At 36.7% G+C, this 12,759-nt stretch overlaps 1 pseudogene; it reads left to right on the top strand.

The window, feature by feature from the left end:
* The window catches only part of LOC114913612 (zinc finger BED domain-containing protein RICESLEEPER 2-like), a 49,002-nt pseudogene extending 38,035 nt beyond the window's left edge, over positions 1–10,967 (top strand).
* The last annotated feature ends 1,792 nt before the right edge of the window (positions 10,968–12,759 follow it).

Below are 12,759 nucleotides of genomic sequence, written 5' to 3'. Positions count from 1 at the left end.
ACTTCTTTGGCAGCATCTGATGCGGCGACATACTCCACCTCGCAAACTGAATCAGCCACTTGTGCTGCTTGGAACTTTTCTAGTAGATAGCCCCACCATTAAGGATAAAAATAAATCCCGACACACTTTTGCTGTCATCTTGATCAGACTGAAAACTAGAGTCTGTAAACCCTATAAGTCTCAAGTCCGATTCACCATAAACAAGCCACTGATCCTTAGTATTTCTTAAATACTTCAGGATGGTTTTAACAACCTTCCAGTGATTCTCCCCTGGATCAGATTGGTATCTACTCACTACCCCTATGAGTATGCCACATCTGATCGTGTACATGTCATGACGTACATGATAGATCCCACTGCCGAAGCATATAGAATCCTACCCATATGCTCTCTCTCTTGAGGTGTTGTCGGACAATTCCTCTTTGAGAGAAAAATTCCATGGCCTATCAGAAGATAGCCTTTCTTGAAATTCTCCATGCTAAACCTCTTCAGCATAGTATCAATGTACGTGGATTGAGATAAACCAAGTAACCTTTCAGATCTATCCCTATAGATCCTCATCCCTAGGATGTAGGAAGCTTCTCCAAGATCCTTCATGGAGAACTGTGACGACAACCAAATCTTTATTCCCTGTAATGCAGGGACATCATTCTCGATTAAGAGAATATCATCCACATACAATACAAGAAATATTACTACTGGACTATTAGCCCACTTATAAATGCATGGCTCTTCTCCGTTCTTAACGAAGCCATATGTCTTGATCGTCTTATCAAAATGTATGTTCCAACTTCGTGATGCCTGCTTAAGTCCATAAATGGACCTCTGTAGCCTGCACACCTTAGACTCATCTGTGGATGTGAATCCTTCAGATTGTATCATATACACCTCTTCGTCCAGCTCTCCATTTAGGAAAGCTGTCTTCACATCCATCTGTCAGATTTCATTGTCCAGATGGGCAGCTATCGCAAGTATAATCCGAATGGATTTGAGCATTGCCACAGGAGAAAATGTCTCATCATAGTCTATACCATAACGTTGACGATATCCCTTGGCAACCAGATGAGCTTTATAGGTTTACATCTTTCCGTCTGTGCCTCTCTTCCTCTTAAAGACCCACTTACACCCTATGGGTTTTACTACTTCGGGTGGGTCAACCAATGTCCACACATCGTTGACCTTCATGGACTCCATTTCAGATTTCATGGCCTCCAGTCATTTCTCAGAGTTGGGTCTCTGCATTGCATCCATGTAGGTGATCGGATCCTCATCGTTTTCATCAAGTTCGATAGGATCACCGTCCCGGACCAAGAAACCATAATATCTATCCGGTTGACGTGGTACTCTACCAGATCGCCTTAAGGGTGCTTGAACAATGGGCTCCGGATCTGATCTAACCAAATCCGGTTCAGGATCAGCAACTTGTGTCGGTTTTTCCACCAGCCGAACTTCGTCAAGTTCGATCTTAGAGGCAACAGTCCCTTCACCAAGGAACTCCTTTTCTAAAAAGATTGCCTTAAGGCTGACAAACACTTTTTGCTCATCAGCTAGGTAGAAGTAATACCCTTTGGTCTCTTTTGGGTATCCTATAAAATTATACTTGTCAGACCTAGGTCCAAGCTTGTCCGTAATTAAACATTTAACATAAGCCGGACACCCCCAAACCCTAAGGTGCGAGAGTACTTGCTTACGTCCTATCCATATCTCATATGGTGTTTTGGTTACAGACTTACTCAGAACTCTATTTAGAAGATAACAAGCCGATTCAAGCGCATATCCCCAGAGGGAGATCGGCAGACTAGCAAACCCCATCATGGATCGAACCATGTCCAACAAGGTCTGATTCCTCCTTTCAAATACACCATTATGTTGTGGTGTTCCAAAAGGAGTCCACTGAGAGAGAATCCCATTCTCTCCAAGATATGTCAAAAAATCATTGGAAAGGTATTCACCTCCTCGATCAGATCGAAGAATTTTAATACACTTTTCAGTTTATTTTTCTACCTCATTTCGGAATAGTTTGAACATTTCAAACGACTCTGATTTATGCTTCATTAAATAGACATACCCATACCTCGATAGGTCGTCTGTGAAGGTTATGAAGAAGAAATATCCACCTCTTGCACTTGAGCTCATGGGTCCACATACATCAGAATGTACCAAACCCAAGAGTTCACTGGCTCGCTTACCTTTTCTAGTAAAAGATGATTTGATCATTTTACCAAGAAGACAGGACTCACAGGTTGGAAGTGATTCATAATCACCTACTTCAAGAATTCCTTCTTGAGCCAACCTGTTTATCCTGTTCTTATTGATATGACCTAGCCTACAGTGCCAAAGGTAGACTTCTGACACATTATCTATTCTAGGGCATTTACCGAAGGTTTTAACCACATTAACAGGTTGTGATAGAAAGTAAATTTCATTATTAAGTTGTCCAACAAATATTGTAACACCATTCAAAATGATATTGCAAACGTTTTGTTTTATTAAAAATTGATAACCGTTCATGGCCAAAAGGCCTACAGAAATAATATTTAATAAAAAGCTTGGACAATAGTGACATTCACTCAGAATTATATTTCGAGAATTGATTACAAGGTTTATGATTCCTAATGCTAGAACTGAAACTTTACTTCCATCTTCAACATTCAGGAATCTATCGCCTTCATCAAATCTCCTACTGACCTGCAGACCCTGCATCGAATTGCAAATATGATAAGGACTTCTGGTATCCAATACCCAGACAGTAGTATCACAAATGAAAAAGTTGCAAGGTGTTATCATATAAGTATCTTGCTTCTTCTTTGGCCTGTTCGGATCCACGGAGGCAATGTATAGAGGATAGTTCCTCTTCCAGTACCCCTGCTTCTTGCAAAAGAAGCACTCCGCCTGGCTCTGGTTGGGCTTGTGTTTCTTGGTCTGACCCTGTGCAGACGTCCCAGCATGCAGCTGCACCTTGTTATTCTTCTTCTTCTTGTTCTTCTTCTTCCCTTTCTTAAAGGGTCGATGACCTGAAGACCCTCCCACAACATTCACCGACTCCTTATGGAGCTGGTGATCCTTCTCAAAGTTCTGCAGCAACCCCAACAAGCCGTGGTAGTTCACTACAGGATTTGTCTTCCGAAAATAAGTAAGAAAAGGGAGGAAGGACTTGGGCAATGAATTAAGGATCGCATCCTTACTGAGTTGCTCATGTAGGAAAAAGCCCAGTTTACTTAGGCGCTTAATCATTTTGATCATGTACAGTACATGATCAGTGACTGAGGCTCCATCCCTCATCCGAGCATTGAAAATGGCACAACTAGTTTTGTGCCTTTCAACGTTGTCAGGCATGCCAAAGGAGTCATTCAATATTTGAAGCATCTCCTGTGGCTGGGCGTTCTCGAACCTGCGGCTGAACTCATCATTCATTGCCGCCAGCATAATGCACCGAACGGTGGTGCGATTGTTGAACCACTTCTGATAAGTGTCTCGGACCATCCCTCTAACATTCGGGGCTGGCTCCTCAGGTGCTGGATCCGTTACTACATAAAGGATCCGCTCATGCTCAAGGGCGATTTTTAATTTTTGGTACCAGCTATCGAAATTAGGTCCCATGAGCTTGTCATTATCTAATAATGACTGGAGGGACAGGGTAGTGGCCATAGCTGCATAAAGAAAAATCAGACCTCTATTAGTACATAAATTATAAATACTAAAGACTTGGACTTTAGTCTAAAGTTTCTCCCAGTATTTTTACGAACTGGTAGCCTCAACCTCCAATTCGAGGAATTACTTTAATTTCTTAGTGGGTACTAGAATCCACACAGACTACACACGAGCCCAACTTTGGTTGGTCAACCCATGTGCATCTATGGGTAGGTTCATAATCAGTTGTTTCTCTAAACAACTTCTAGTAATTGATTTTGCCCCTGAACCTAATCAGTAGGCTTTGGTCTCCACTGAAAAGATCTGGTTAGGTCCAACCATTAACATGATTTGATTTGGTGAATCGGATCAATAAATGATCAGGCCCGACTTTGGCCGGCCAACCTGATCACCATCAGAAAGACTCAAATCAAATTATCATATTATGAATGATAATTCCATTAGTCAATAAGCACCAGGCCTTTGGGCCTCCAATGATTATTAAACTAATGGACTCATTATCACTCATTTAATGGGAGGCTATGACTTAGTTATCAATATAACTTAATCATTTTTAGGGACCTAATAATTTTTTGAGGATTTTATTAAAGGATAGATGAGAAGAAAATATCCAGCCAATTTCAATCCTCCCACTGACTTCACCAAGTCAGATTAAAAAGGATTTAATTAAAGCTGGCATTAGGAGCACCTAAATCAGTCAAACTGATTTACCTAATGACATGGGTAAGCCCTAATCACCAAGTGATCTAATCAAAACCTAATTCACCAGGTTGGCCAGGTAAGTGAGATCAGTGGTGGGGATAAGCCATTAACTCGTCAGAGATCAAATCATTGCGAGTAGCTCCCGCTTAAAAACCACTGGTCAAACTGCCAAACTTATCTTAGACACCAACCGGTTCATTAGTTTTAATTTGATCAACTTAGTAAATAGGGTTCCACTGTGTAACCATGAATTAAGTCCATCTTGGTCTAGTTAAAGGCATGGACCCATTCAACTACAACTATTGGAGTTGAGTCTAGAGTATCCTTGACCTAATCTAATTTAACTTTTGATTAGATTTGACCAATTACTCTAATTTAGTCCATTTCTTTAAGCTAACCTTAGGTCTAACCCAATTAGGGACCTAATCCATCTAACCCATTGACCCACAAGTTTATGCAATTATCTTAGGTCTTAATTCACAATTCTAGACCTACTAGACAAAACTTAATTCTTTTAATTAAGTATTTGGGCTGATGGGTCAGAGTTTGACATTTAGAAAATAATTTTTAAATTTGAAAGGTTTTATTTTTTGTTCACCAAATATGTTGACTCATTTCACAAATAGATCAGCATATTTCATAAATAGCAATCCTATTGCTAATTACATAACAGAAAATAACTCAATCAAAATAAATCATGAATATTTCTTTAGATCTAATCTAACACATTCATGATAAATTTTACAATTGAACCTTTACAATTTATTCCTTTCGCTGCTTCATCTGCATGAGATATAATTGCAGCAGCACCCCTACCACCATAGGAGACCCCATCGAATGGGAGGAGAGGGCCTTTAAACCCTACTTTTCTCCTATGACCGGATGGCCATGGCAACCAACCCAATTCGATTACTTGCTACTTGGATCAAGTATATCTAAATATACTAATTTCAAATTTTAAATTTTAAATTTTGAATTTCAAATTTCAAATTTTGAATTTCAAATTTCAAAATTTTGAATTTCAAATTTTGAATTTCAAATTTCAAATTTTAAATTTTGAATTTTAAATTTGAAATTTCAACCAAATTTCAAATTTTAAATTTTGAATTTTGAATTTCAAATTTCTAAATTTTAAAATTTAAATTTTAAATTTCAAATTTCAAATTTCAAATTTTGAATTTCAAATTTTTGAATTTTGAATTTTGAACAACTTTCAAAATTTAAATTTCAAATTTTAAATTTAAACTTTTAGATTACAACTTAATCTATGCATGCAAATATATATATCATATTTAAGAACCCGCTCTGATACCATTTCTAGGGAAATTCAGTGCGGGGATAAAATGATAATTTTAAAACTTTTTCAAAATTATGATTTTACAGTGGAAAAATATTAATTAATCTAATTAATTAATATAAATTTATCCTACATTAAGATCTAAATATGATATATAGCATGCATGCATTTAAATTTAAAAATCAAATTCAAACAGTAAACACTTTACTGTAATATGTTCAGAACACAATACCTTTGTGCGGGTAGTAGATCGCCGTAATCTGATCACCATCGGAAGAGTCTGATCATCATGATGCAGCCATACAGTGTGTCTGGCCTTTGTGGATCATCCACATGAAGCTCTCGATCTGATCGACTCCTCACGAGTGCTAGCTCGTTGTAGAGTCCTTTTGACGGCAGATGCTGATCAAACTCCTTCGATCGATGTCTGTCGATTCTTTGGATGCTTCGGATCATCAACAGACATGTTTGAGAGGATGTTGAAGATCTCCTTGAGATTTTGTGGGCTCACGATACTCGTAGCTCACTTTCTCACTTTTCGAACCCCAGGCTAAAACTCTAGGGAACTCACCGAAAATCTTGCATCCACTTTTCTTTCTTTTTTTTCTTAGAAGGATATGAACTTTCTTCTCACGCACAAGACTTCTCATGCCCTAGAATTTTTCTCCAAAAATCTTCTTCTTACACGCTCCACTCTTCTCCTCCTTTTATAACAACGTCAAACGTCTTATCCAAAAGAAAGGATAAAGATGAGTAATTGCATATTTGAATTCAAATCAAATTTTGAATTCAAATGGACACCAACTCATCCCTTATCCATTAAAGGCGTGAGGCGTGGCTTAAATTGTGCATGGAATGATTTCATGAGAAATCTTTTCTCATGTAATAAATGGGGCGTAAAAAAAGGGATAAGGTGCAAAGATTGATTGCCCATTCAAATTCAAACTTTATTTTGAATTTGAATGGCCAACCAATCATCCTTATCCATTTTGAATTTGAATTTGGCACATTAAAGTGGGATGTGGAGAAGGGCTTGGCATGAGAAAAAAATTCATGAGAAGTTCCTTCTCATGAATTCAAATGGGTGCAATGGAAGTGAGGTGGCGCATGGAGATTGGATCAAGGTGGTTTCATTATTTAAACCAACCTAATTGAACCAAATAAGTTAGGTCCAATTAGATTAATTTAAATCCAACTTAATTAAGCTTAATTAGGCTCAATAAAATTTTAATCAAATCAAAAATTGACTAAGTCCAACCCCTGATCAAATCAGGGACCAAACCATCTTGACGATTAGGTCAACTCTTAACCTAATCGGTCAAACCCAACTGAATCCAATTCAATTGGACTTGATCCAAAAATAATTACTCAATCAAATTGAGTTAATTAGTGATCAAATCACTAATTAAACCTCTCATAAATACTGAGTCCAAATCTGATGGGCAATCGGGCATCAAAATTCATCGATATGTAATCCCGATCGAAAAGTTCCAACCAGTGGGACTCTTGACCCCGGTATCCATAATGTGTGGAACTCATGATCAGACAATCCTGATTCTCGATCATCGAGTTTCAAACATGTAGGATTCAACATCAGCCATCAGATCAGATAGGAACTTCTAATGTGTGTGACCCCACAGGTTCAAACCTAAGCCGGTAGCACAGGAACCAATTCCTGTACTAATGGAAGTGACCATCTAGCAATGGTACCCAACATCTGGATAGGTCGAAGAGTCACAATCGCAATACTCAGAACCTACATGAATATGGTTACTGTATAATTCATCCTTTTGACCCCTGTGTTTAGGACGACTCAGGGTTAAACTGTCAACCCTGATCAGATCATCCGAATCATGCTCAACTCAAACAGTCCTGTGACTCCTCACAAGGACTACCCTGGCCAAAGTTTTGCTAAATTGAAACACGACTGTACACAGCTCCTAAACTGGAGTGGTCAATTCCATCTTGACACACGCATCGACAAGTCAAGTACTTGATTACACCCAGCAGCCTTCCGTCACTGAATTAAAAATTTAGGTAGTCCAGTGCCTAAGTACAGTGAGTTGCTTGCAAGTCATCGTGGCGGTCTCAGGTCGGAGGGATATTTATACCCATATTCCATCGGAGTAAATCTTGACAGTAGAAATAGCTCCGGAGTCGGTCACGTTCAGTGTAGATGTACCCTTACATCTCACTTGTATGCCATACTAGTGTCTCCACACTCATTGGTTAAGAGGACAACCAACCTATATGGCATACAATGATCTATGCTTGATAAACATTGTCATCCTTGGTAACAACGTATTATTTGGTCTCGAACAGATTTAAGGACTAAACGACAAATCCTCCTTTGTCGAGTCTAAATAGTCCTAAGGACTTTACCACAACATAGGAGTTCATTAGAAGATGAAATATTTTGTGATGAAAAATATCAAAATAATTTTTATTAATTTATAATTCATGTACAAATACAAAAATGAGCACAATCGTCAACAGACTGACGATTGGCTTTGGGACACTATTCCCAACAGTGGCCCCATCGCCTCCGTGGCCTCCCGCCGCCTTCGTAAGCTGACACATCCTCACCACCGATGTCCGATCTGCATGCATGCAACCCCCCTACCCCATCATCATAGGCAACCCCCCCACCCCCCTCGGGGCTCCACCTTCCTCCCCCGTCGCCGCAGGCAACCCCCCTGCCCCCCTCCTCCTCCATGCTTGGAGATCGATGCCCTCATGCCCCCATCCAGCTCCTTCTCCTTCCTCTTTCTCTGCTCGGATGCACCCCGCTTGGGGCTCCACCTTCCTCCTCCTCTACCCTCGGATGCCCCTCCCTCTCCTGATGATACCCGTCGCTTGCGCTCCTCTGATTCTGGCTGCCACTTCCTTAGCTTCATCGCTGCCCTCTCCCACTCCATTCATAGCCAGAAGCTCTCAGACCTGATTGTAGTAGACTTTTAGTTTTATTTATTTAATTATTTTAGATTTTTAGTTTCTATGTTCTTTTATGTGCCTGAAGATATAGATTGATATAGGTTTTGTTTCATTTTATATTTCTAATGTAATTAGTTATAATTTATGCTTATTTATTTTTATTTAATTTTATATGAAATAGGTTTATATCTGTGATGGATAGCAATGAAAATATAGTTGAAGTTTCAAGTGCACTTGGTTATAGTAGTTCGCAACCAGTAGAGCCCTCTAATACAGATAGCTCTAAAACGAGCAAAAAAAGAAGGTTGGAGATATGGAATCGTTATTCTAAGATAGAAAACCAAAAAGACAAGGCTAAATGCAATTATTGCCATGTTATTTTTTCAGCTGATCCTAAAAATGGAATAAGTCATCTTCACAAACATACAAAGAACTGTAAGCCAAAAAAAATCTTGATAAGAGGCAAAAATAGTTAATAGATAATATAACATCAAAAGATGGTGTTGTATTGAATGAGTTAACTCCTTATTCATTTGATCAAGAGAAAAGCCGTGAGGACCTTACAAGAATGATAATTCTACAAGAGATGCCATTTACAACAAATGAACATCTGACTTTTTCGATGTTTGTTAGAAATCTTAGACTTGAATTTCATATTGTTTCAAGGACAACATTGGCATTTGATTGCTTGAAAGCATATGAAAGGGAAAACAAACACTATATGAGTTGTTTAAAGCAAATTATGGAACAATTAGCTTAACATCTGACATATAGACATCAAATCAGATATTGGGATATATGTGTCTTACTGCACATTACATCACTAATGATTGGAAACTTAAAAAGCATATTATCAATTTTAAGATGGTGCCTTCACCACACACAGGCTTAGTCATTAGTGATTGTATTGCAAGCTGCATTTCATCTTGGAACATTAAAAGAAGGTTAGGTTCAATCATCCTTGATAATTTGTCAGCAAACACAATTGTGGCCATGGAACTTCAAAGACAATTTAGAAGAGACTTACTTTTGGATGGTAGGTTCTTTCATGTGTGTTGTTGTGCACATATTCTTAATTTGATTGTGAAGGATGGGCTGAAGGCAGTGGAGGGTGCTATTATTAGGATCCGAGAGGCTGTTAAATTTATAAAGTCATCTCAAGCAAGATTGAAAATATTTATGGGAATTGTCAAACAATTAAAAATGAATGGTAAGAAAAGAATATGCATAGATGTATCTGCTCATTGGAATTCTGTGTATCTCATGCTAAATGATGTTATACAATTCAAAGAAGTATTTATGCAACTTGAGGCTCGAGATCCTAATTTTGAAAATGCACCAATTGAAGAAGATTGGTCTCAAGGCACCATAATTTACAACTTTTTAAAGGTTTTCCATCATATAACTGAATTATTTTCACAAACAAAAAATACAACTGCAAATTTATATTTCTATGAGATTTGGAGAATACAAATGCTTCTAATTCAAGAATCTAGGAGTTCAAATATAGTTGTGATGATGATGATCTTAAAAATGCAAGAAAAATTTGATAAGTATTGAAAAGATTGCTCTCACATTCTTGCTGTCAGTGTTGTTCTTGATCCAAGACATAAGATGAAGCTTATTAAGTATTGCTTTCAAAAAATTTATAGTAATGGTGATCGTGCTTCAATTAAGATCAATAAGGTGCGTGATGTTATTCAAAATCTTTATGATCATTATACAATTTTGTATGATGCACATGGCTCTCATGTTCAAGTGGAGGAGATGGTGTCTACATTTCAAGATAGAGGAGATGAGAGTCTTTTCAGACAAGATTATGAAGAATTTATTCAAGAAGAAGAAGTTGCCCAACCATCTAAATCAGAATTAGAGATCTATTTAGAAGAGAAGGTATTTTATGATCTCTAATTTATATATCTGCATGAAAATATAATTCAATATTGCTAATAAAATAACTTGCAATGTATTTTTTTTAAAAAATAGGTTCATCCTCTAGGAGATCAAAAATTTGACATTCTTGACTATTAGAGAATCAACGAATCAAAATATCCAATATTGTCTAAGATGGTTCGTGATATATTGGCTATTCCAGTGTCTACTGTTGCACTGAGTCTGCCTTCAGCACTGTTGAAAGGGTTTTAGATGATTTTCATAGTAGCCTATCCTCCAATATAGTTGAGGCCTTAATATGCACTCAAGATTGGCTTCGAAACACCTCGCCTTATATTACAGGTTCAATTTCTAAAATATTCATAAATTTTATCATACACTATGTTATTAAAATTTTATAATTTTTACTTTCATTATTTTTTTATATATAGATACAAACTACAAGATTGAAGATTATGAAACGGCTATTATCATTGATGCTGATGATTAGCTCATGCTAGTAACAATTAACTTTATTATTATGTTTATATTATTAATTTTTATCTTAAAAGTACTTGCATATTTTTTTACCTTCTATATATTTTTATGTTTCACTTTTTTTGGTTGTAACAGGTGCTACATCATCTTGGGAGATCTTATTTACAGCTAGAGTGTGGATATCATTCTGATTCACTAATATTTTTTTAGTTTATCCTATATTTTCTCAAGCAAGATACTGTATTTTCATGATACTGTATTTAATTTTGCTATATTGTTACAAGTTGGTGCCACACTCATATTGCTACTGCATTTTATCTAATTTGGTTGTTGAATGCTCAAGTTTAGTTTATGAATATTTTTTTTCTAAAGTAAAAATGAACATTGTAGCTTGATATAATCTTGAGAGCAATGGATGTTGATATTAAAGGTTGCATTATGATTCTTGACGAGGCCCAATATGACTTCAGTTTTTTTTTTCTTTAAAGAAGAAAATAAAAACTTTGTTGTCTATGAATTGTACAATAGTCATAGTATTTTAAAGACAAAAAATTTATTCTGAACCACATCTCTTACTAACTTGCACATATCTAAATAAACCATTTTAACTACTTAGTGTGATATTTAATGATTTTGAAATCATATAATCTTTTCTTGATTCCTGCAAACATCATGACCTTGGAACACCTGGACAATGTTGTCCATACAATACATATTGAAGAAGCTTCAACCAGAATGGTGCATAAATCTAACTTCCTATGTGCATTCTCACTTCTTTTCTATATCATTTTATAGCAACATAGAGGACATGGCACGGGATGGTGATAATATTTAGATACTTAAGAAAAAGTTATTTTTAGTAAGTGGTTGGCATGCATCTTCTCTTTCATTGGTGTCATATAGGATCTAATATGGCGCCTACTGCTGTTATTTGCTGTCATAGAGATGCAAACAGAGCTAGGGCAATTATGCATGATTGACAGTGTTGCAATGATATACCGACCCTTATATGACATGATCCAGGTGTGTTTTTAGCAGATATATTGTAAATTATATAATTTTCTAAATCTAATCAAGTCTCAGATCTGTAAATTGTACAGGGAATTATAAGTTGGATAAGTGAGAGGAAAAACAACTTGCAAAAGCGTGAATTTGAGAATTACTCTTCATGGTGAGTGAATCGTGTTATTTTTTTTATTTCCATTATAGCAACTTCAAATTTCATAGTTAACTTGGGTGTCAAAGTAACCCCATTCAAAAGAACCACGACTGCTGGATTTGGATGACTAATGAATAAGAGGAAATTAGCAGTCAGGTTATTTATTAAGCTATCTAGCTGGATAAGGGCATCTTTGGCATCTGCTTTCTGTATACTACATTATTTTAGTCTGGGCTATATTTCATTTATTCCTGTCCTGAACAACAAAAACCATCATAAGAATGCTTGGAAGGAGCCAAATTAGTAATTATTAATTATAGAAATTGAATCAGAGCTGTACAACCAAAACTACAGTGCACTATAGTTTATAACAGTTGCACACTCGCACCAATTTTTGTCTTTAGGATTTAAAGTCCGGAACTTGAATTTGCTAAAATTAGAGATTTTTTTTGAAGCTTGAAGCGTACTTTTCACTTACTATTGAATTGTCAACAAGAGGCCAGACAAAAAGGTGTTAACAGGACTTAAAGATATTTCCGGAATAGCATCTTGTCTTTTATTTATTGGCCAACTTGTGTATTGTATGATAATCTCTTTAACAGTAAATTGCAAACTCCATAATTTATTCTTTAATTGGTTCTTAGTT

The sequence above is a fragment of the Elaeis guineensis genome, chromosome 2 (genome assembly GCF_000442705.2).
Source record: "Elaeis guineensis isolate ETL-2024a chromosome 2, EG11, whole genome shotgun sequence".
In the NCBI taxonomy this organism is placed as follows: domain Eukaryota; kingdom Viridiplantae; phylum Streptophyta; class Magnoliopsida; order Arecales; family Arecaceae; genus Elaeis; species Elaeis guineensis.
The sequence above is the reverse complement of the archived record's forward strand: the minus strand, read 5'-3'. Positions and strand labels throughout refer to the sequence as shown.